General features: G+C 47.9%; 1 pseudogene; it reads right to left on the bottom strand.

The window, feature by feature from the left end:
• Positions 1-18573: 18573 nt before the first annotated feature.
• Positions 18574-18753, bottom strand: LOC144490861 (U2 spliceosomal RNA; annotated as a pseudogene).
• Positions 18754-23992: the final 5239 nt, after the last annotated feature.

Below are 23992 nucleotides of genomic sequence, written 5' to 3'. Positions count from 1 at the left end.
CAATGAAGTTACTGTGAAAATCCCCTAGTCGCCACACTCTGGTGCACCCTAACCAGCATGTCTTTCCGACTGTGGGAGGAAACCAGAGCATCTGGAGGAAAACCACGCAGACACGGGGAGAATGTGCAAACTGCACAGACAGTGACCCAAGCCAGGAATCGAACCCGTGTCGCTGGCACCATGAGGCAGCAGTGCTAACCAATGTACCACCACGCCGCCCTTGGGACACCATCACTGCATCTTGGGACACTAAGGGGGCAATTTAGCATGGCCAATCCATCTGACCTGCACATCTTTTGGACTGAGAGGGGAAACCGGAACACCCGGAGGAAACCCACGCAGACACGGGGAGAACGTGCAGACTCCGCACAGACAGTGACCCGAGGCCGGGAATCGAACCCGGGTCCCTGGTGCTGTGAGGCAGCGAGCGGTGTTAACCACTGTGCTGCCGTGCCGCTTCAGATACCCTAGTATCCATCACAAAACCTGCCCTTGGGCCTCTCCACAATGACCTTCCTGGTCATACAATGCCAAAGCTCTTAGCCCAGGTCTCATTACTGCCAGACTCAATTCCTGTCCTCCCTCCTCGACCGTTTTCAGATCTCCCAAAACACTGCTGCTGGGGGATGGGGGGGGCTGACCCCACACCAGCTGCCATGTTCCCCATTCCTCCCCCCAGCTCACTGAGAAAATAGGGTCACCGTCTTCCAAACTCACAAATTTCAATTTACACAGTGCAGAAACAGGGCGATGCTCTCCATCAGTGTCGCTCACTACCCCCTTCTCCCTCCTCACCTGCTTCCCTGACCTCCTCATGACTGCATCAGGGGCTGCTCACTTCAACCACTCCCTGTACCAGCAGTTCCACATTCTCCTCACCACTCCCTGGGCAAAGAGGTTTCTGCTGAATTCCCGAATGGATTTCTTCGTGACTATCTTAGCCTGATTGCCTCAAGATTTGCTCTTCCCCAGGAGAGCAAAAACGCAGTGGGCGGGATTTTCCAGCCATTCCGACTGGTGGGATTTTCCAGTCCCGCTGATGGTGATCACCCCCACCCCCCTCCCTGCACCCGCCGTGGGTTCCCCAGCGGTGAAGGGTGCCAACAACGGGAAAACCCATCAACAGCACGGGACTGGTAAATCCCACCGGTAAATGGCGGGCCACCTCCATCCCCACAAAACACTCCATGGGGAGGGCGCAATCCCATTCTGTGTTCGAAAGGATAAGATGGAGACACGAAGACATTTGTTTCTGTCAGAGAGGGCTGGGAATCTTTGGAACTCTCTACTGCAGAGAGCAGTGGGGGCAGGGTCATTGAGGTGGATAGGTTCTTGACTAACAAAGGAGTCGAAGGTTATCAGGGGTCAGCAGAATGTGGAGTTGAGGCCACAATCAGGTCAACCATCATATTATTGGATGGTGGAACAGGCTGGATGGGCCGAGTGGCCTACTCCTGCTTCTAATTTGTACGTTTGTATGTCATTTCTGTCAAAACATTGCATAATTCTAAAGAATTCAATTAGGTCATCACAAGTCAGGAGTGTGATGGAAAACTCTCCACTCGCCTGGATGGGTGCAGCTGCAACAACACTCAAGCTCGACACCATCCAGGATGAAGCAGCCCACGTGACTGGTATCCCATCCACAACATTCACTCCCCCCACCACCAACACAGACTGGCAGCAGTGTGTGCCATCTACAAGATGCACTGCAGCAACTCACCAAGGCCCCTTCGACAGCACCTTCCTCACCCACAACTACTACCACCTAGAAGGACGAGGGCAGCAGATACATGGGTGCGCCACCACCTGGAGGGTCCCCTCTGAGCCACTTACCACCCTGACTTGGAAATATATCGCCGTTCCTTTACGGTCACTGGGTCAAAATCCTGGAACTCCCTCCCTAACAGCACTGCGGGTGTACCCACGCCACAGGGACTGCAGCGGTTCAAGAAGACAGCTCACCACCACCTTCTTGAGGGCAACTAGGGATGGGCAATAAATGCTGGGCCTTGCCAGCGACGCCCAAGTCCCACGAACAAATAATTCTAAACATTCTTACACAATAGGAGATGAAGATGGGATTCTTTGGCAGAACACTTTGCCTTAATAGAATCATAGAATCCTCCAGTGCAGGAGGAGGCCATTCGGCCCATCAAATCTGCACCGACCACAATCCCATCCAGACCCTATCCCCATAACTCCATGCATTTACCCTAGCTAGTCCCCCTGACACTAAGGGCAATTTACCATGGCCAATCCACCTAACCCGCACGTCTTTGGAGTGTGGGAGGAAACCCACGCAGACATGGGGAGAACATGCGAACTCCACACAGAGAGTGACCCAAAGCGGGAATCGAACCCGGGTCTCTGGCGCTGCGAGGCAGCAGTGCTAACCACGGTGCCACCGTGCCACACAGTGGGTATGGTTTAAAATACTTAATCTTTAAATATTACAAATTGTTCGTCCTTAACAAGTTACAGCACATTTTCCATGAGTAAAGTGAAGATATATTTTGGGTAAAAATAGAAGAAATGAGGTAGACATTGCCAGTGATGGTGCGTCTTCAGAAACACAAGAGTTAAAGATTCCGTCCAATCTGTAGCCGCCATCACTGTGTGAGCAGCAATGATCATCTGTTCCAAATTTACAGCTGTTTTTGAATCAAACACGATGCAGATGGTGCAAATTAATTTACATCGGATTATATGCTGCTGAAACAGGCCATTTGGCCCTTCAACCAGTGCATGCCAATGCATAGCGCCAAATCTCACCCACTGATACTGACCAGTCAGAGCGCACCAACATTATTCCAATGCTAAAATCTCAATTTCAAAACCTCTGCCATCAAATCGGAGCCAACGTTTCGAGTCTGGATGACCCTTTGTCAGAGTTCTGACGAAGGGTCATCCAGACTCGAAACGTTGGCTCTATTCTCTCCCCACAGATGTTGTCAGACCCGCTGAGATTTCCCAGCATTTTCTGTTTGTGTTTCAGATTCCAGCATCCGCATTTCGCCATCACACTAATTGCAGTCTGGCACAGAATGCTGTCCTGGTGTAGGGCGACAGGGACTCAGCACCAACTTCTCAAGGGCAAATAGGGATGGGCAATAAATGCTGATTTCTGATATTCGGGTAAGCGTTCTCCAAGGCGGCCTTCGCGACACACGGCGGTGCAGAGTCGCTGAGCAGAAACTGATAGCCAAGTTCCGCACACACGAGGACGGCCTCAACCGGGATATTGGGTTCATGTCACACTATTTGTAACTCCCACAGTTGCGTGGACCTGCAGAGTTTCACTGGCTGTCTTGTCTGGAGACAATACACATCTTTTTAGCCTGTCTTGATGCTCTCTCCACTCCCATTGTTTCGTTTCTTAAAGACTTGATTAGTTGTAAGTATTCGCATTCCAACCATTATTCATGTAAATTGAGTCTGTGTCTTTATAAGCTCTGTTTGTGAACAGAATTCCCACTCACCTGAAGAAGGGGCTAAGAGCTCCGAAAGCTAATGGTATTTGCTACCAAATAAACCTGTTGGACTTTAACCTGGTGTTGTTAAACTTCTTACAATAAATGCTGGCCAGCAAGCGACGCCCATGTCCCACGAATGAATTAAAAAAGTGTAGACACGAGGATGAGATGGGTTCCCTTGGTCGCTTGGAGGCATGGACAAGTTGGGCCGAAGGGCCTGTTTCCATGCTGTAAACCTCCATGATTCTCAGACAGGGAAGGTCAAGCGAGTGCAGTCTGATTTCAACCACCGAGGCCTTTGGAGAGGCCCTTGATGGATTCCCTCTTGGTTGGAGAGGAAGATAGAAATTAGCCACAATTCTCACGGAAAGGGTTGTGAATCTTTGGAATTCTCTACCTCAGACATTGACGATATTTATTGCTGGGACGGACAGATTTTTGGTCTCTTCAGGATATGGGGAACAGATAGTTGAAAGTGGGAGTTTGTTTTTGGTTGCATTTGGGGCCATCGCAGGGATCAGCACACCCAAAGTGCAATGGGATAGCCACATCCTGGAAGGTCAACCTACTCTTTTTCCTTTCTGGTCACCCTATTATCGAAAGGATATTATTAAACTAGAAAGAGTGCACAAACGATTTACTAGGATGCTACCAAGACTTGATGGTTTGAGTTACAAGGAGAGACTGGATAGACTGGGACATTTTTCCCCAGGCGTGTAGGAGGCTGAGGGGTGACCTTATAGAGGTCTATAAAATAATGAGGGGCATAGATCAGCTAGATAGTCAATATCTTTTCCCAAAGGTAGGGGAGTCTAAAACTAGAGGGCATAGGTTTAAGGTGAGAGGGGAGAGATGCAAAAGGGTCCAGAGGGACAATTTTTTCACACAGAGGGTGGTGAGTGTCTGGAACAAGCTGCCAGAGGCAGTAGTAGAGGCGGATTCAATTTTGTCTTTTAAAAAGCATTTAGATAGTTACATGGGTAAGATGGGTATAGAGGGAAATGGGCCAAATGTGGGCAATTGGGACTAGCTTAGGGTTTTTTTTTAAAAAAGGGGCGGCATGGGCAAGTTGGGCCAAAGGGCCTGTTTCCATGCTGTAAACCTCTATGACTCTATGACTTTCAAAATTTTTATTCCATCCAAAAGAAAACAAATTCAAATTCACTCCAATCCAATTCATGGTCGTTGCGTGAGGGATAAGCAGCATCCAAGCTGACAAGATGAGGCATCCATCGCACCCTATCCTGGGCTTGATTTTAGCCAAAAGGCCAAGATGGCTTTGGGAAATTGCATTATGGGAGATCAGCCTGCCTGATCGCTGACTCTCCCCTGCCAGGTGGAGGCTGAAGCCATGAAGTCAGTCATGATTGTATTGGATGGTGGAGTGGGCTCAATGGACTGTTATGGCCTACTCCAGTTCATTCCTGATTGCCACCCAATGACTGCCAGGGACCAGCGAGGCGGGGGGGGGGGGGGGGGGGGGTATGGCCCACTCACCCTTACTGGCACCCTGCAGCCTCTGTGGGACTGTACCCCAGCAAGCAGTCACTGTTCATCTTTGAGAAACAAAAAATTAAAGGTCGCAACAAGAAAGATCTGCTCGTCTAGTCTACCACCATAAAAGAAGCGGCACATTATCAACATCGTCAATCGGTATGGCTCTTCCTCTGCATTTTCTGATTCACTGTTTACATTGGAAGAAGCCAGCAAAGCAGACAGTTGTTTGCGTATGTTCAGCTAAGCTGTATCTCTGTGTTTGCTACGCCAATCCCAATGCCACTCTCCCCCGCCACCAGCACCAGTCTATTTTAGGGTGCCAGAGTTTCATACTATCAATTACACGGTGGTACCAAAGTCTGCATACTCACTCAGTTTCTTAACGCTTGTTACTTCTAAATATTGAGACCTCCACGTACCAACTGTTGCAAAACAGCTCTTTATATGAGGGCTGTTAGAACACACACAATAGAGCACTGTTAGGCCAAGAGCTGACAACTTGAAAACATGCACAGCGCTGCAATAAGTAACACTAACACACACATACAGACAGACACACACGCACACATAGACAAGGCACACACAAATACACAGACAAGGCACACACACATACAAGACACACCAACATAGACAAGACACACACACACGCACGCACAGCGGGATTTTACGGCCCGTTCACCCCAACACCGGAAAATCCCGCTCGAGGTCAAGGGACTATTGCATGGTCCGCCCCCCCCCCCCCCCCGCCCGCTACGATTCCCTTGGCGGGCAGGACGGGAAAATTCTCCCCAGAGACAGACACACACACACACGCACGCGCACTCTCTCGCACGCTGACAGCCAGAGACTACAGAAAGTAATCCACCGACCAGCACCAGCAGTTTGAACACCACCAGGCTGTGCGAGGGACAGAAGGACAAACTGTTGTCTTTAATCCTCCACCTCTGCACTGTTTTGCCCACACCTAACCCTCAAAACACTAACTTGCTTCTGGAGATATCTGGATGAAACAAGGAGTGCCATTCATGCAAATATCCATCATTATTGCTCTGGGCAGCTGAAGCAGTCTTGTTAGTTCCTCATATTTTCGACATAGGAAGTTTAGATCACAACACGTTGATTCACTACCAGGCTGGGTCAGGTCAGTGCCAAGCAGTTAATGTAAAAGCCACTGGCCAGGACTGCAACCAATTGGTGGTACGGTAGCACAGTGGTTACCACTGCTGCCTCACAGCTCCAGGGACCTGGGTTCGATTCCCGGCTCGGGTCACTGTCTGTGTGGAGTTTGCACGTTCTCCCTGTGTCTGTGTGGGTTGCCTCCGGGTGCTCCGGTTTCCTCCCACAGTCCAAAGATGTGCGGGTTAGGTGGATTGACCGTGTCAAATTGCCCCTTGGTGTCCCAGGATGCGTAGGTTAGAGGGTTTAGTGGGGTAAATATGTAGGGGTACGGGGGTAGGGCTTGGGTGGGATTGCTGTTGGTGCAGGCTCGATGGGCCAAATGGCCTCTTTCTGCACTGTAGGGATTCTGTGGAGAATTCCTGTCCCCAAGTCAGGGCCCCACTCCAGACAGTGGGAACGCCCAACGCTAAGCACACACTCCAGTGAGCAGTACTGAGGAAGTGCTGCACTGCCGGAGGCGTTGGCATCTGGATGCGGCACCGATCCTCTCAGGTGAATGTGGAAAATCACACGGCGCTATGCAAAGAAGAGCAGGGAAATTGTCCCGATGAACTGGATGAAGTTTATCCCTCCAGCAACATCAACCAAAAGAGATCATCTGGTCATTTACCTCATTGCCGTTTCTGGGAGCTTCCTGCATGGACATTGGTTGCCACAGTTACCACATCACAATAGTGATAACATTTCAAAAATACTTATTGGCTGTAAAGTGTTTGTTCTTCATTCAAAGGGGCATTCTGATTTGGAGGGGGGCTTTGTATGGAAATGTCTTTCTGCTGGTTTTGTTTCAATGTGGTCAGTTTGCAGCCCATCGGTCAAGGGAAAGATGACCGGAGTGATTACTGCCTCCACAGTCAGGTGGTTCTCCTCACTCCAGAGGCCGTGGTATTGGTCACTGGGCTAGTAATCCGGAGACCCACAGCAAGATCTGGGGACACAGGTTCAAATCTCACCAGGGCACGTTAAAATTCTAATGAAAACTATTGTCGTAAAAACCCATCTGGTTCACTAATGTCCTTTAGGGAAGGAAATCTGCCGTCCTTACCTGGTCTGGCCTACATGTGACTCCAGAGCCACAGCAATGCGGTTGACTCTCAAATGGAGGACAGTTAGGGACGCCCAAATCAACAAAAAAATTAAATAAAAAACACAAGGAAATAGGAGGAGGTCAGATGTCCAAGAGATAAGTTTTGATTGTGTCTTAATGGATAAAAGAGAGGTTTGAGGAGGGAATTCCACACTTGGGGCCAAGGCAACTGAAGGTACATCGACCAATGGTGCAGCAACAAAAATAAGGGATATGCTAAAGACCGGAATTAAAGGATTGTCGGGATGCAGAAATGAAGGAGAGATGGGAACCGGGAGAAGAATGTAGGAATGGAGGAGAGACAGGAACCGGGAGAGGGTTGCAGGAATGGAGTGACAGGATTGAGGGATTGGGAGAGGGGTGTACGGCTGGAAGAGTGACGGTTTTAGCAGAGAGCTGTAGACCAGGATGAATTTGATGTTTGGTTAAAAATAGCAAAGTGATCACACATCGCAAAAGGACCACAGTGATCTCTTGGGGGGGGGGTTGCATTAATCATCGAGTATTCAACCAGAGGCAGAAGTTCCTACAACAGGGTTAGCCGGGGGGGGGGGGGGGGGGCGGGGGGTGGTGGTGGTGGTGATGATACTGGTAGGAAACAGCGCAAGTCGCAAGGATGACAAAATGAGGAACACATTTCTCTCACTCCTCTGTCCAGTAGTTGTAACATATGACAGACTGAGCTAAACCTATACCCACATTGCATCATCCTCAACTGTACAAAGCTTTTCTGCAACTGCAGACGCTTGCTGGCTATTCAACCCACCAAACCAGTGCCGGATCATTCCTACGGCAACCCAAAATGAATCTAATCTTACACTCTCCCCCTCCCCCCACCCCATTAACCTCAGAGCATCAAAGAAACAGTTTTAAACAAGGCAGAGATGCAGCTGGACCCAAGGAAAGCATCTACTTTAGTGCAGAACTGCTGACTGTACACTCAGTGGCTATGCAACAGGAAGATAACTTAGCACTGGGATGCACCCCTCTCTCCTCTCCACCAGCACCCCACCAACAGGGGGTAAAATGCTTCATCTACCATTGACGGAAAGCGTGAGGTGGTTAACGATTGCACACTCTCCAACACTGTAATACTAGCAATTGCGATGGGTCTTAAAAAATATTGGTTGGGAAATCTACACCATTGGTCACTATAGTGTACCCATGGTCTAAAGAGCTTTCCCTTTGATTTGATTTATTGTTGTCACATGTATTAGTATTCAGTGAAAAGTATTGTTTCTTGCGGGCTATACAGACAAAGCATACCGTTCATAGAGAAGGAAAGGAGAGAGTGCAGAATGTAGTGTTACAGTCACAGCTAGTCATAGTACGAGGTAGGCCCATTCAAAAATCTGATGGCAGCAGGGAAGAAGCTGTTCTTGAGTCGATTGGTACGCGACCTCAGACTTTTGAATCTTTTTCCCAACGGAAAAAGATGGAAGAGAGAATGTCCGGGGTGCGTGGGGTCCTCAATTATGCTGGCTGCTTTTCCGAGGCAGCGGGAAGTGTAGACAGAGTCAATGGATGGGAGGCTGGTTTGCGTGATAGATTGGGCTACATTCACGACCTTTTGTAGTTTCTTGCGGTATTGGGCAGAGCAGGAGCCATACCAAGCTGTGATACAGCGGGAAGTGTAGACAGAGTCAATGAATGGGAGGTTGGTTTGTGTGATGGATTGGGCTTTGCTCACGACCCTTTGTAGTTGCGAAATGTACATTTGAACAATAAAAGAATGGATAATCCAGGAATATTTAAAGAAGCACTTTTTCTTTCTCGAGTATCAAATCAAAACGCTCTGACTCACACACGTACCAAAAACCAGTGCATTTACTGTCAGAACTGAAACAAAGTTCTCATCTACTTTGGGCCTGAGCTAAGGCTGATTAATACAGAGAAGTGTTGGCACAACACGATCGCTTCAGAAGATAATCACAAAACATTTTCTTGTTGAATTCAAATTCAAAAATGCAGGAAAGCAAGAAAAACCAGAAACTCTCCTTTTAAAAAAATGTCACTTTGAGTTATAGTAATTTTACTCCAAGTCCAGAGCCCATTCCCTTCTGCACTGCGCTTACAGAAACATTAACCTTGCTGCTTTACAAGGGACTACAGTTTGAGATTACAAAATGCATACATTGCCGATACTAAAAAAAGATATATAATACAGTCATCTTTATCTTCACCCACAACTCCCCAACCCAGAGTTATTATTGCTTCCAATTCAGTACATCCTACACATGGCATTAGAAAAGCAAGCCAGATTCATAGCCTCTGCTCCTATGAGTGTGTCGATCCATGTAGAATATGGGGTGATGGCGGTGCGTTTACTAAGGGAGTCCAAGTTGCCATGGCAACACACATTTTGTTGACAAGTATGTTGCAGTTTGGAGCTGTGGACAGTGATGGTGGAGGCTCCAATGTTCTGTTCATCACATGGCTTGACCAGGAATCCCTCCCGCTCTTACCACCTGCCAACGGCGTGGGTGGGAAGGATACTAACCTGGTAGTCAATCTTCCTTAGGCATCAAGTCCCGAAATGGGGCTCAAACCCGGAGCTTCTGGCAGGGACCCTACCCACTGTGCCAGTCGTGAATGTAGCCCAATCCATCACGCAAACCTGCCTCCCATCCATTGACTCTGTCTGCACTTCCCGCTGCCTCGGAAAAGCAGCCAGCATAATTAAGGACCCCATGCACCCCGGACATTCTCTCCTCCACCTTCTTCCGTTGGGAAAAAGATACAAAAGTCTGAGGTTACGTACCAACTGACTCAAGAATAGCTTCTTCTCTGATGCCATCAGACTTTTGAATGGACCTAGCTCATATTAAGTTGATCTTTCTCTATACACTAGCTATGACTGTAACACTACATTCTGCACTGTCTCCTTTCCTTCTCTCAGTATACTCTATGTATGGTACAGCGCACAAGAAACAATACTTCTCGCTGTATACTCATACATGCTACAATAATAAATCAAATCAAATCCTCAGTAAGGAAGGGAGTAGTTGAAACATTAGTGCCAGACATTTTGAGAGTTAAATTAGCACAGACTCGATATACAAATGCCAATTGATCTTAGATCGTCAACTATTTACTTCAAATCTCAGAGGTTGATAGAGTTTTTAATATTTATTTATTAGTGTCACAAGTAAGGCTTACATTAACGCTGCAATAAAGTTAGTGTGAAAATCCCCTAGTCGCCACACACCAGCGCCTGTTCGGGTACACTGAGGGAGAATTTAGCATGGCCAATGCACCCTAACCAGCACGTCTTTCAGACTGTGGGAGGAAACCGGAGCACCCGGAGGAACTTGAGGTATCAAGGGATATGGGGTCAAGGTGGGTACATGGAGTTAGCTCACAGATCAGCCTTGATTGGGCTGAATGGTGGATCAGGCTCAAGGGGTTAAATGTCCTCCTCCTATTCAGTTTATTTATTAGTGTCCAGGTATGTTTGTTATCCTTTTATGGGGGGGGGGCATCGTGCGCTGCACAGGCCAATGTCGCGCACAATCAGTGAGGGTAAAGATGGAAACAGATTTTTATTTGGCCCCATTGTTGGTGAATTAATTCAATTTAAAACATACTGAAATCTAATGATGGCGCTGTAGCTGGACTTTGAAAACATCTGCACAGTACAAAACTCGACAGTATAGCTCTTTTATAAATGAAAAGTTGAAGGAGACCGAAGGGGAGCCAGCTCCACTCCCACTCCATTCAGCACTCTTGTGTGTGGGATTACTTCAGTCACGTATCTCCGAGTCATGCCATGGTTTTAATGTGCTGCTCATTTCACTGGCCTGAATCACAGCATCTTGAGCAAGCCGGCCCCACCCATCGTCAATGCTGCCTCTTTTGTCTCCATCCTTTCTGGCGTCGCTACAATCACAATGGCACTCCCCGCACAGGACGGTGAATGCATCTGAAAACCAGGAATGCAACCTCAACAAGCCAGTCAGCCCTGAGCCCCTTAGCCTGTGGAAACATGATTACAGCTACGGTAAAACACAACCCTCTCTCCAAGACAGAAACAGCCTGGCACCCCACTCCATTGGAGAGGATCAATGTGCCATCACAATGTGCATCTCCAGGACACGAGGACTCTTAACTTGACCCCTTTATACTTCTGTCTGACTAAGAATGACCAGCTCCAGATGCTGCCAGTTCCCATGTCCTTACGTAGGCCACAGCTGGAGTAGAGCGTACAACATACAGTCCTGGTCACCGTATACCAGAACGATGCAATCACGCTGGAGGGCACAGAATAGATCGACAAGAATGTTGGCAGGAAGGGAGAATGTTAGTGCTGATGGGCAGCACGGTGGCACAGTGGTTAGCACTGCCGCCTCACAGTGCCAGGGACCCGGCTTCGACTCCCAGCTTGGGTCCACAGTCTGTGTGGAGTTTGCACATTCACCCCGTGTCTGCATGGGTTTCCTCCGGATGCTCCGGTTTCCTCCCAAAGCCCGAAAGACGTGCTTTTAGGTGCATTGCAGTGTACCCGAACAGGTGCCAGCGTGTGGCAACTAGGGGATTTTCATAGTAACTTCATTGCAGTGTTAATGTAAGCCTACTTGTGACACTAACAAATAAACTTTTATACAGTCCTGGTCACCGTATACCAGAAAAGATGCGATCACACTGGCGAGGGCACAAATAGATCGACAAGAATGGTGGCAGGAATGGAGCATGTTAGCGCTGATGGGTGGCACGGTAGCACAGTGGTTGGCACTGCTGCCTCACAGCGCCAGGAACCTGGGTTCAATTCCCGGCTTGGGTCACTGTCTGTGTGGCGTCTGCACATTCTCCCCGTGTCTGCGTGGGTTTCCTCCGGGTGCTCCGGTTTCCTCCCACACTCCAAAGATGATTAGGTGGATTGGCCATGCTAAATTGCTTCTTAGTGTCAGGGGGATTAGCAGGGTAGATGCACGGGGTCACGGGGAGAGGGCCTGGGTGGGATTGTTGTTGGTACAGGCTCGATGGGTTATTCGGACCACTTTGGCACTGTAGGGATTCTATGATTATCGGAAGGTTGGATAGGCTGGGCTTGTTTTGCGTTGAACAGAAGAGGCTGCGGGGAGATTTAATTGAGCTGTGTAAAACGATGAGAGTGGATAGGAAGGACCAATTTCCCTGAGCAGAAAGGTCAATAACTGAGGGCTGAGGTTGGAGTTATTGGCAGAAGGATTAAAATGGACTTGGGAATTGTTATCAACCGAAGGATGGTGGAGCCTGGAATTCATTACATGATAGAGGCAGAAACCGTTATTGTATTTTTAAAGTACTTGGATACTTGCTGTTACCCCCAGGGCTATGGGCCAGGAGCTGAAAAGTGGGATGAAGCCGCATTGGCTAGTACAGACATGATGGGTAAAATGGCCTCCTTCTGTGTTTAAATTTTCGATCATCCCGATCAGACATACATAATCATAGAATCCCTACAGTGCAGACAATAGGAGGCCATTCGGCCCATTGAGTCTGCACCACCTATCCTGAAAAGACATCTTACCAAGGCCCACCCCCCCCTCCCACCCTATCCCCGTAACCCTATGCATTTACCTTGGCCGATCCACCTAACCCGCACGCACATCTTTCGGACTGTGGGAGGAAACCAGAGCTCCTCCCGGAGGAAATTCATGCAGACACGGGGAGAACGTGCGTGGGAGGAAACTGGAGCACCCGGAGAAAACCCATGCAGATACGGGGAGAACGTGCAGACACTGCACAGACAGACAGTCACCCAAGGCTGGAATCGAACCCGGGACCCAGGCACCGTGAGGCAGCAATGCTAACCACTCTGCCACCATCAAAAGTAACACGGGTATAGTTACACCTTGCGAGCCTGGATATTTTAGCCACATGCCCATCACAGGACATCTCGTACTCAGACTCACTCAGTAACTGGCCCGAGTTCACAGCACACGACAGACAAGGACAGCCCACATATTGGGATATTCCATTTGCAGCATGAAAGCTTTCGAATTCGGGTACCTGAGATTGACCTTCCAAACGACGCTGTTGTGAAACTCTCCCTCCTTTAACACGGCTTCCATCAGTTGAGCTTAAAAAGCCTGATAGTGAGACGCTGTTTGGCCTGGCTTTGGCTGCACGTCCCTGACACCGTCCTAACTCTCCCCGGGGAATGCACAAAGACTCCAAAAAGGCACTGCTTGAAGAATAAGCTGCAACATCCAAAACCCCAAACTGTTTGTTACAGCTTTACATAAAATGTTTCATTTGAGATCATGTCGAACTATTCGGCCAACTGATGTGTGAAAAGTCTGGATCCTTTGCAACTCGCTCTTTCACAGTATAATTAAAAGATATGCAAAAAGGTGGGAGGCTTTTTTTTTAAAATTTGACTGCCCACTAGTCATCATTAGACTTTCAATTCTATTAATTCGAATTTCACCATCAAGGGTGGCTGTAGGAAGTCCACAAAATGGAACATGACCAGAAATGGAGCTTAACAAAAGATCTGTACCATCGGAAGCAAGAAACAAAATGACCAATGGAAATAATAATGGGATGTTAAAAACAGTCAGGATATTGGGCTACCTTTTTTTTTTAAGCTTTATTGATTAGTCACAAGTCTCGGCTTACATTAACACTGCAATGGAGTTACTGTGAAATTCCTGTAGTCACCACACTCCGGCGGCACCTGTTCGGGTAACACTGAGGGAGAATTTAGCTTGGTCAATGCACCCTAACCAGCACGCCTTTCGGACTGTGGGAGGAAACCGGAGCACCCGGAGGAAACCCACGCAGACACGGGGAGAACGCGCAGACTCCACACAGACAGTGACGCAAGCCGGGAATCGAACCCAGGTCCCTGGCGCTGTGAGACGGCAGTGTTAAACACTGTGCCCCCGTGCTGTACCAGAGAGATGACAGCCTTATCCCACCCTACTTGGCATATAATGTATTGACCACTTGGCTGTATGTGCTTGGCTAACCGCACTGGTAGAATGGTAAATTTGACACAACGTATTTCTGAAGAGAGGGATGGCTTTCTTCCCCTAAATTACAACCGTAAATTATTTCATTAGCACATGGCAACGCTCCTATTTATTTCACCAGGACACCATCATCTGCATCACCAAATCTCCGTATGGCTAGATTTCCGTGAGGGATAGAATTGAGGAGGCCTCCATTCCCCCACCCCTCCATGACAACCAGGTTTTGGGTGTACGTCTGGCGTCAGTGTTGCTAGGGGGCCTTGGATGAAGCAGAGAAACCGGTCCAGCCTGTCCCCGGGACCAAGGGGAATCTTGTCGGCCTTGGCCCACTGGCTGTCACTATCACCTCCAAGCCAGACAAGTCCCCACTCCAGAGCTCAAAACTCCTGGCTGCCGTAGGGAGTGCTGCACTGTCGGGAGATGCAGTCTCTCGTGTAGGCCATGGGAAACGTATGTGGGGTTCGGGGAGAGGGTCTGCGAAAGATACTCTGTCTGAGAGTCAGCACACACTGTTTATAGGATCGCAGAATCTCTACGGTGCAGAAGCAGGCCATTCGGCCCACTGAGTCTGCGCTGACTCTCTCCAACAGAGCATCCTATCCAGACCCCATCCTCATAACCTCACATATTTACCTCACTAATCCTCCTAACCTATATATCTTGGGACATTATTTTTGATTTGATTTATTGTCACATGTATTAATATCCAGTGAAAAATATTGTTTGTTGTGCGTTATACAGTCAAAGCATACCGTTCATAGAGAAGGAAAGGAGAGAGTGCAGAATGTAGTGTTACAGTCATAGCTAGGGTGTAGAGAAAGATCAACTTAATACAAGGTAGGTCCATTCAAAAGTCTGACGGCAGCAGGGAAGAAGCTATTCTTGAGTCGGTTGGTTCGTGTCCTCAGACTTTTGTATCTTTTTCCCGACAGAAGAAGGTGGAAGAGAGAATGTCCGGAGTGCGTGGGGTATGTAATTATAATTAAAGGGCAATTTAGCATGGCCAACCCACCTAACCTGCACATCTTTGGACTGAGGGAGGAAACCGGAGCACCCGGAGGAAACCCACGCAGACACGGGGAGGATGTGCAAACTTCACACAAACAGTGATCCGAGGCCGGAATTGAACCCGGGTTCCTGGCGCTGTGAGGCAGCAGTGCTAACCACTGTGCCACTGTGGGCTGTCCCTCAGCAAACTCCTTCAATACGCCGAGAATCTCACTCCCACTATTTATAAAATCCTAATGGCCAAATATTCCAAAGAAGTGTGGGTTACATGGATTGGCCATGCTAAATTGCCCCACTAGTGTCAGGGGGACTAGCTAGGGTAAATGCATAGGGTTATGGGGATAGGGCCTGGGTGGGGTCGGTGCAGACACGATGGGCTGAATGGCCTCCTTCTGCACTGTAGGGATTCTATGACTTCTATTAAACATCTCTGCCCTCCGTCCAAAACCGATTCTCACAAGTGGTCCGACTTCATCTTTAATTATTCCTTTACACTCTTGAAAACCCTTACTTTCTTATACTCTGGCAGCTTTGTTTTTTTTTAAAATATTCTCCGTCTCCCTTTTGAAATGAGCTTTTCTGGAGGGCATTTTTTGGCAGAATTTGGGGATAAGTTGGCAGAGTGGCTTCAAGCAACGCAGCACTGGAGCAGAGCAGCAGAAAGTCGCTTCCAATGCCCTGCCCGACAGCTTGCTGGAGGCGGATTCAGACACGGCTTTCAAAAGGGAATTGGACAATAAGCTGCAGATGGAAAATTCTGCAGGGATACGGGGAGAGGGCAGGGGGGAGTGGGACTGGCTGAGCTGCTCTTGCAGAGAGAGCCAGCACCAACACGATGGACCGAGTGGCCTCCTTTAGAGCTGTAACCACTCTGCGATTCCATGATTCAGTGGTTGAGGGGTATGAGATAGGGGGAAGCAAGAGTTTCACAGTTACTTCATTGCAGTGTTAAAGTAAGCCTACTTGCGACAATAATAAACCAACTTTAAGAATGAAAGTGAATGATTTGGGATAGTTAACGCACGGAAGGATTATGGGGCTTGGAATCCATTAGCACAGCTAGGGACCTTGTAAAGAAAAAGAGTTGCATTTATATAGCACCTTTCACAACCCCATCTTAAAGTGCTTTACAGCCAAGGAAGTACTTTGCGACATGTAGTCATTGTGGGAAATGTCACCACACAGCAATGTGACAATGGCCAGATAGTCTGTCTCTGGGAAATCGATTGAGGGATGAATATTGGCTTGGCCTTGGATTAGGGTCTCATTCGGGAGACAGTGCAGCACTCCTTCTGTACTGCGTTGGAGTGTTAACCCTGATTCGAGCACCAGAATGGGACTTCAACCCAGAATCCCGCGACTCAGGGGCAGCAGAATGTAACCAGCTGTGCCACAGCTGGCACTTGTGAATATGCAGAGGTTGCTGTATAAAGATGGGGCAGAGGTGGGAGTGGTTATGAGAACAGAGCAGGAGAATGGGATTCGGACCATTCAAAGCTGGAGGAGAAACACCCTTGTTGACCCAAATGACCCGTGGCCGTTATCTCTATTTAATCCACTTCCCGACATGCTTTGTGGCTTTTTGATTTGACTTATTATTGTCACATGTATTAACATACAGTGAAAAGCATTGTTTCTTGCGCACTATACAGACAGAGCATACCGCTCATAGAGAAGGAAACGAGAGAGTGCAGAATGTAATGTTGAGAAAGATCAACTTAATGCGAGGTAGGTCCATTCAAGAGTCTGACAGCAGCAGGGAAGAAGCTGTTCTTGAGTCAGACTTTTGTATCTTTTTCCCAAAGGAAGGCGGTGGAAGAGCCAGGGTGTGTGAGGTTCTTAATTATGCCGGCTGCTTTGCCGAGGCAGCGGCTAACGTGGGATTAATATGGTTCTTTATCAGGGTTAGTCCAGGCTTTCCATCACATATTGGCCTCCTTTTTTCCCACTGGACGTGGGTGTCACTGACTGGGCCGGCACTTAGTGCCCACCCCGAACTGCCCTCCATTCCAGAGCATTTGAGAGTCAACCACATTGCTGTGGCTCTGGAGTCACATGTAGGGGTAAGGACGGCAGATTTCCTTCCCTAAAAGGACATTAGTGAACCAGATGGGTTTCTAAACAATCAGCAACGGTTTCATGGTCATCGTTAGACTTTTAATTCCAGATTTCGATTAATTCAAATTTCACCATCTGGGTGGGACTCAAACCCAGGTCGCCGACAGGGAAAGCTGCCCATCAAATCTCATCGATAATTACTCAAAATTCCTGCCTCACTGACACCTGGCTTTTAACATTCCCGCCGTCCTGAATATTTGCGAAATGTTGCCAGGGGAGGTTTGCAGCCGTAGAATCAGAGCGACCTGACAATAAAGGACAATTCAGCTATCAGGTCTGCACCAATTCTCCAAAGGAGCATCCCATCTAGACCCTCTCCTCCATCCTATCCCCGTGCATTTGCCATGGCCAATCCACCTAACCTGCGCATCTTGGGACATTAAGGGGCAATTTACCATGGCCAATCCACCTAACCTGCGCATCTTGGGACATTAAGGGGCAATTTACCATGGCCAATCCACCTAACCTGCGCATCTTTGGACACTAATGGGCAAGTTAGCATGGCCAATCCACCTAACCTGCGCATCTTTGGACACTAATGGGCAAGTTAGCATGGCCAATCCACCTAACCTGCAAATGTTTGGACTGTGGGAGGAAACTGGAGCGCCCCGGGGAAACCCACACAGACATGGGCAGAACGTGCAAACTCCACACAGACCCGAGGCCAGAATTGAACACGGGTCCTAGGCAGCAGTGCTAACCACTGCGTCACCATGCAGCCCATAGAGCCTCGTCGGCACAGTGGTCTGATCACCAGTTAGTACAGTGGGTGAAGGAGGAGTATCTGAAACGACCAGGGGCTGAAACTTTTGATTTAGTTTCAGATTTAACCGGAGCACAAAGAAAAGTTTGCTTTGTAGCCAGCTTGGTCTCTCTTCGGGAACGCAGAGTGGAATTCACTCTGAACCAAGACGAGATACTGGCTGTACAACTGTAACACCCAAACCACGGCTGGGAATTCCACTCCTGTCTACAGGACAATTTACTACAAGAGACTGTGAGTGAGGGTATAAATAGTATCAATGTGCAAAAACAGAAATACTGGGGAAAATTGGCAGCATCACAAAACTAAATTTGGAAAATAACTCAAAGATGACTAAGTGAGGACCAGTTTGAGATTGTTTCTTTCTATCAGTAGATCCAATGCGATAAACATCAGTGCTTTAAAAAAGACTCAAGTGTCTTTAACATGCAACTGTGCATTCTTCAAAATATTTGCTTTTTAAAAAAAAAAGTTTTATTCCAGTCTTAAAGTTACAGAGCCAATGTGTAGAGTGGACAGAACAAACTCTTAATCCATCTCCTTGCTTGCTCTTAAAACTAATTAATATCAAATTCAATTCACAGTCTCCACAAGAGAGACAAACAAGATCCAAGCTGACAAGAAAAGATCTTACGCTTGATCTTAGCCACAAGGCCGAGAGATAATTTTTTTTTTTGCAGGTACCAACAGTCCCAACCAAGTGTTGCACATTAGGGGAGACAGCGCTCCCATTCCAGGTTGGGATCTGATCCCACTTTTCCCAGCTTACTCCGAAGACAAGCGTCTCCCCATCTTTGAATGGGTTTGCGGCCTGTGACAGTTGGAATTTTCTGGATGCTCCCTCATCCTCGCTGGTTGGGTTCTTGCGATGGGGTCGGAAAGCTAGAAGGTGAATGCTACAGTTGCCTCAGAAAAAAAGGTTGCCCGCTCAGGTTTGTGACTCACACTTAAGGGGCAAGAGGTCCATCCACTGACTTCTTTGTAGAGGAGGTGCAACAAACACCAGATAAGAAAATACATGACCTGTTGAAAAGTTCTCCCCACTGTTATAGAGCAGATTGCGTTCTACATACCCATATAGAGGCACCCGCTCATGTTTACTGCAACTGTCAGAGGGTTGTTAATCTAAAGTTTATTTATTAGTCACAAGTAAGACTTACATTAACACTGAAATGAAGTTACTGTGAAATTCCCCTAGTCGCCACACTCCGGTGCCTGTAACCAGCACGCCTTTCAGACTGTGGGAGGAAACCAGAGCACCCGGAGGAAACCCACGCAGACACAGGGATAAAGTGCAAACTCCACACAGACAGTGACCCAAGCCCGTGAATTGAACCTGGGACCCCGGCGTTGTGAGGCAGCAGTGCTAACCACTGTGCCACCATGCCGCCCACTACATGTGGCCATCTCTTCCCCAGACAGCAGCGGTGGCTGGGTCATTGCTTACATTCAAGGCTGAGTTAGACAGATCGACAAGGGAGTCAAGGGTTATGGGGAGCGGGCAGAAGAGTTGGAGTTAAGGCCACAATCAATCGTGATTTTAATTGGAGTTGCAGATTCAAAGGGCTGGATGGCCTACTCCTGCTCCTATTGCCTATGACTTTATAACCAATACCTGTCCTTTTATAATACTCCTCCTACAGTAAACAGAGCAAAACGAGAAAGGTTAAAAAGTCATGACCTCTAAGACAACTAGACACTGGAAAAATAAAATAGTCTATCATCAAGAACTTTAACTGGTAAATTTAATTGTATTTTTGAATCTTCTGTACAATAACCAGATCCAACAAAAAAATGCTCAAAACCTAACTAATATTCGGATGTATCTGTATTGAATGTATTCAAGAAGCGACTGGATATAGCACTTGGGGTCAAAGGTTAGGGGGAAAATAGCAGGATTAGGCTATTGAGTTGGACGATCAGCCATGATCATGATGATTGGTGGAGCACGCTCGAAGGGCCGAATGGCCTTCTTCTGCTCCAAATTCTATGTTTCTATGTAACAGAGAAGGTTATGGTAAATTCTACAGGGTTGTGTGTGAATGGCCCACTTTCAAAGTCATAGAGTCATAGTCATATGCTGGCTGCTTTTCCGAGGCAGCGAGAAGTATAGAAATCGTTGCTTTGTAGAAATGAATGCCATCACTTAATGAACTTGGGAGTCAGAAACTGTCATTGCGACAGCTTATAGATACACGGCATTGTTAACGTAGCAAAATGTCCCAAGGCAATTTATAGAGTCATTGAGGTTTACAGCATGGAAACAGGCCCTTCGGCCCAACTTGTCCATGCCGTCCTTTTTTTTTTAAAACCCCTAAGCTAGTCCCAATTGCCCTCGTTTGGCCCATATCCCTCTATACCCATCATACCCATGTAACTATCTAAATGCTTTTTAAAAGACAAAATTGTACCCGCCTCTACCACTGCCAGCTTGTTCCAGACAGTGGCAGTATCATATTTTTGAATATTATATGACTGACTTTGCTGCTATTTGATTTGGATTTAAATGCTGAGAAACATCAAGCCTCCTTTTCCATCACACAAAATATAACCATGCTGTACTCTTTAAAACCTCAGTTCCTCAGTCAAGGCTGTCCCCTGTGTCCTTCTGAAAAGCCAATGTGTGTGGATGCCATTAAATCAGGAAAACACATCAAAAATAGTTTGGAATGAAGAATGTTGGAAGCAGATTTTTGAGAACTGTATCTCCTGGCCCAGCTTTCCTTAGTGCAAAAATATACTTTATTCATTAAATATCTGAATAAACATTTCAAAATGGCCAGAGAAAGTGCAGTGATATTCAACTTCTCCACATACATCCTGTTGCACTCTCTGAGGTGCTTCAATACAATCAAAAAAACATTTACGCACATTTCAAAATGGTCATTACAAAAAGCTTTTTTTTTTAAGTACCTTTCTCCGAGCCAATGCTCAGAATGGAGCGGGCAAACCCAAATCCATTCCTTGCTTCCTCCAAAAAAACCAAATTCAAATTCCAATTGAATCCAATTCAAGGTCCTCCACAAAGTGACACAAACAAGATCCAAGCTGACAAGATGAGGCATTACACCCCATCTCGGGCTGGTTCGACGCCAAAAGGCCCAAGAAGCAGCCAAAAAGAGGGAAGGTATGCTGTGGCTCTGAAAGTCAGTGATAAGTCAGGCAACCCAAGTGTGGTGGGGATGGCTGCACCACCCGTGGGACAAGATAAGCTGAAAAACAACAGCATTGCAGAGAGGCTCAGTGCTGGGCTGACGAGGTTTGGCATGAAGCAACAATTTGAGTCTGAGTACCTCCAAAGTTGTGTGTGTGTTATCAATCTGTGTTTTTTTTTCAATATTCGGCCTGTTCGCTGCTGATAACATTCCACCTTTCCCCAACCACAATCCCTTGAGTGCACCAGTCCAGCATCAGGGGATAAAGATACCCACAAAAGATCCACGCTTACACACAACTACACTTCATGATCAGAAAACAATTCGCAAAAGTTTCCCAAAACCTTCGATCAACACTGAAGAAATTCTTGACAATTATTTTTAAAAAGACAGTACTTCACGGGTGTACATCCAACTGCGCGCGTGTACATCCAACTGCGCGCGTGTACATCCAACTGCGCGCGTGTACATCCAACTGCGCGCGTGTACATCCAACTGCGCGCGTGTACATCCAACTGCTCGCGTGTACATCCAACTGCTCGCGTGTACATCCAACTGCGCGCGTGTACATCCAACTGCGCGCGTGTACATCCAACTGCGCGCGTGTACATCCAACTGCGCGCGTGTACATCCAACTGCGCGCGTGTACATCCAACTGCGCGCGTGTACATCCAACTGCGCGCGTGTACATCCAACTGCGCGCGTGTACATCCAACTGCGCGCGTGTACATCCAACTGCGCGCGTGTACATCCAACTGCGCGCGTGTACATCCAACTGCGCGCGTGTACATCCAACTGCGCGCGTGTACATCCAACTGCGCGCATGAACCAAATTAAATGCAGAACTGAGGTACATCTTTAAAATACAACTGGGCAGATACAATGCTATTAGAATGCAAAATCTTCAATATTTTTACTTCTGACAGAATTATTCATAAATTCTCAAAGCCTTTGTTTTAAGAAAAGAAACACAGACCATCTTGGCACAAGAGTTGCTGCCCATCTTTCTGACACTTGCAAACCTCCGGTTAGGCCGGATAATCAGAATGCTGAAACATTTATTCTCACACACACAAGCATTCAAAACTTCTTGGGTAACCACACGCAGACATTGCACAAAAAAAATATGGCTTCCACTTTATGCTAAACAGTCCTTGGAGAAAGAAACCCAAGCCTGCTTTAAGGGAGAGAGAGAGAGAGGGAAGAAAGGAGAAGGCAGTCCTTTGGCCTATCTGAAAGCAAAAAAAAACGGCAAACAAAACTAATCCATTGGCTGCTGCTGCATCAACACTCAGGTGAGGTGCATAGTTAAAGAGTGCATTAAACAGGATCTGTTGTGGCAACGGTGTGAGATGATGTGTTGTGTGTGTGTGTGTATATAGAGGGGGGCAGAGAAACAAATTATAGATTTGAAAAGGGCCAGGCAAGATGCAATTTCGCCAGCATCTATTAAAAAAACACAATTTTTTTTGTGTGTGGAATAGTCAGAAGCAAAAAAAATAAAGTTTTCCCTTCGTCAAGGACAGAGCAAAGAAGAAAACTTTTTTTCCTTGCACACAAGAGGCTGTTACTGGTGCTGGCTGGAGGTCGTGTAGAATTTCGTAATGGAATGTGAACTGCTCATCCGGATCTAGACTCCTCTCTCTGAGTCGAGCAGAGCAAAAAATATGCTGACCAAGGAGGAAAAAGGAATTACAAAAAAAAACTTCTCTCTCCTCCTTAGCAACCACTTGTAACAAAAAGATACCCAATTCTTCCCTCATCCAAAAATACAGCAACGCAACAACTTATAAAGTCCACAAAACAGAGTTCACAAGTAATCAATCACAAACTACATTAAAAGCTTTTCCCGAAGTTTCTCTCTCTCTCTTCCTGCTGTCAAGCTTCCTTCATTGGTAACCGAGTCTGGGACTAGTGACCACCCACCCCCACCCCCACCCCCACCCACACCCCACCAGAGCAAAGTTACTGATCTCCAGGATAAAGTTTAACATTAAATTCCATCCTCCTTCCACCCACACCCGTCCCCCTCCCCACCGACCCTCCCCACCGCCACCCCTCCCCACACCCCCCCTCCCCACACCCTCCCCCCCCTCCCCACACCCTCCCCCCCCTCCCCACACCCTCCCCCCCTCCCCACCGCCCCCCCGCCTCCCCACCGCCCCCCTCCCACACCCCCCCCTCCCCACACACCCCCCTCCCCACACACCCCCTCTCCCCACATCCCCCCCCCCCTCCCCTCCCCATCCCTCTCTCTCACCTTCCAAATAGGCAATTGCTTTGTTTCAAAGATTAGTCCAGAATGGGGAACAAGAGAGAGGGAGAGAGAGAAACAGAATTGGAGCGAGAGAGTGATGGGGGGGCGGGGTGCGGCTTGGAAGGAGGGAGGTAAGAATGGAGAGGGAGTGGGAAGGGGGTTGGAGGGAGGTAGCGATGGAGGGAGGTTGGAGAGAGAGAAGTAGGGATGGAGGGAGAGAAGTAGGGATGGAGGGGGGTTGGAGGGAGGTAGGGATAGAGGGGGGATGGAGGGAGGGAGGTAGGGATGGAGGGGGTAGGAGGGGAGGGGTGTTGGAGGGAGGTAGGGGAGGGTTGTTGGAGGGGGAGTGAAGTTGCAGGAAGGTAGGGATGGAGGGGGGGTTGGAGGTAAGTAGGGATGGAGGGGGTTGGAGGGAGGGAGGTAGGGATAGAGGGGGCTAGAGGAAGGTAAGGATGGAGGGAGATTGCAGGGGGGTGCGAGAGGGAGGTAGGGA

Source organism: Mustelus asterias, unplaced genomic scaffold (assembly GCF_964213995.1).
Source record: "Mustelus asterias unplaced genomic scaffold, sMusAst1.hap1.1 HAP1_SCAFFOLD_3929, whole genome shotgun sequence".
Classification (NCBI taxonomy): domain Eukaryota; kingdom Metazoa; phylum Chordata; class Chondrichthyes; order Carcharhiniformes; family Triakidae; genus Mustelus; species Mustelus asterias.
The sequence above is the reverse complement of the archived record's forward strand: the minus strand, read 5'-3'. Positions and strand labels throughout refer to the sequence as shown.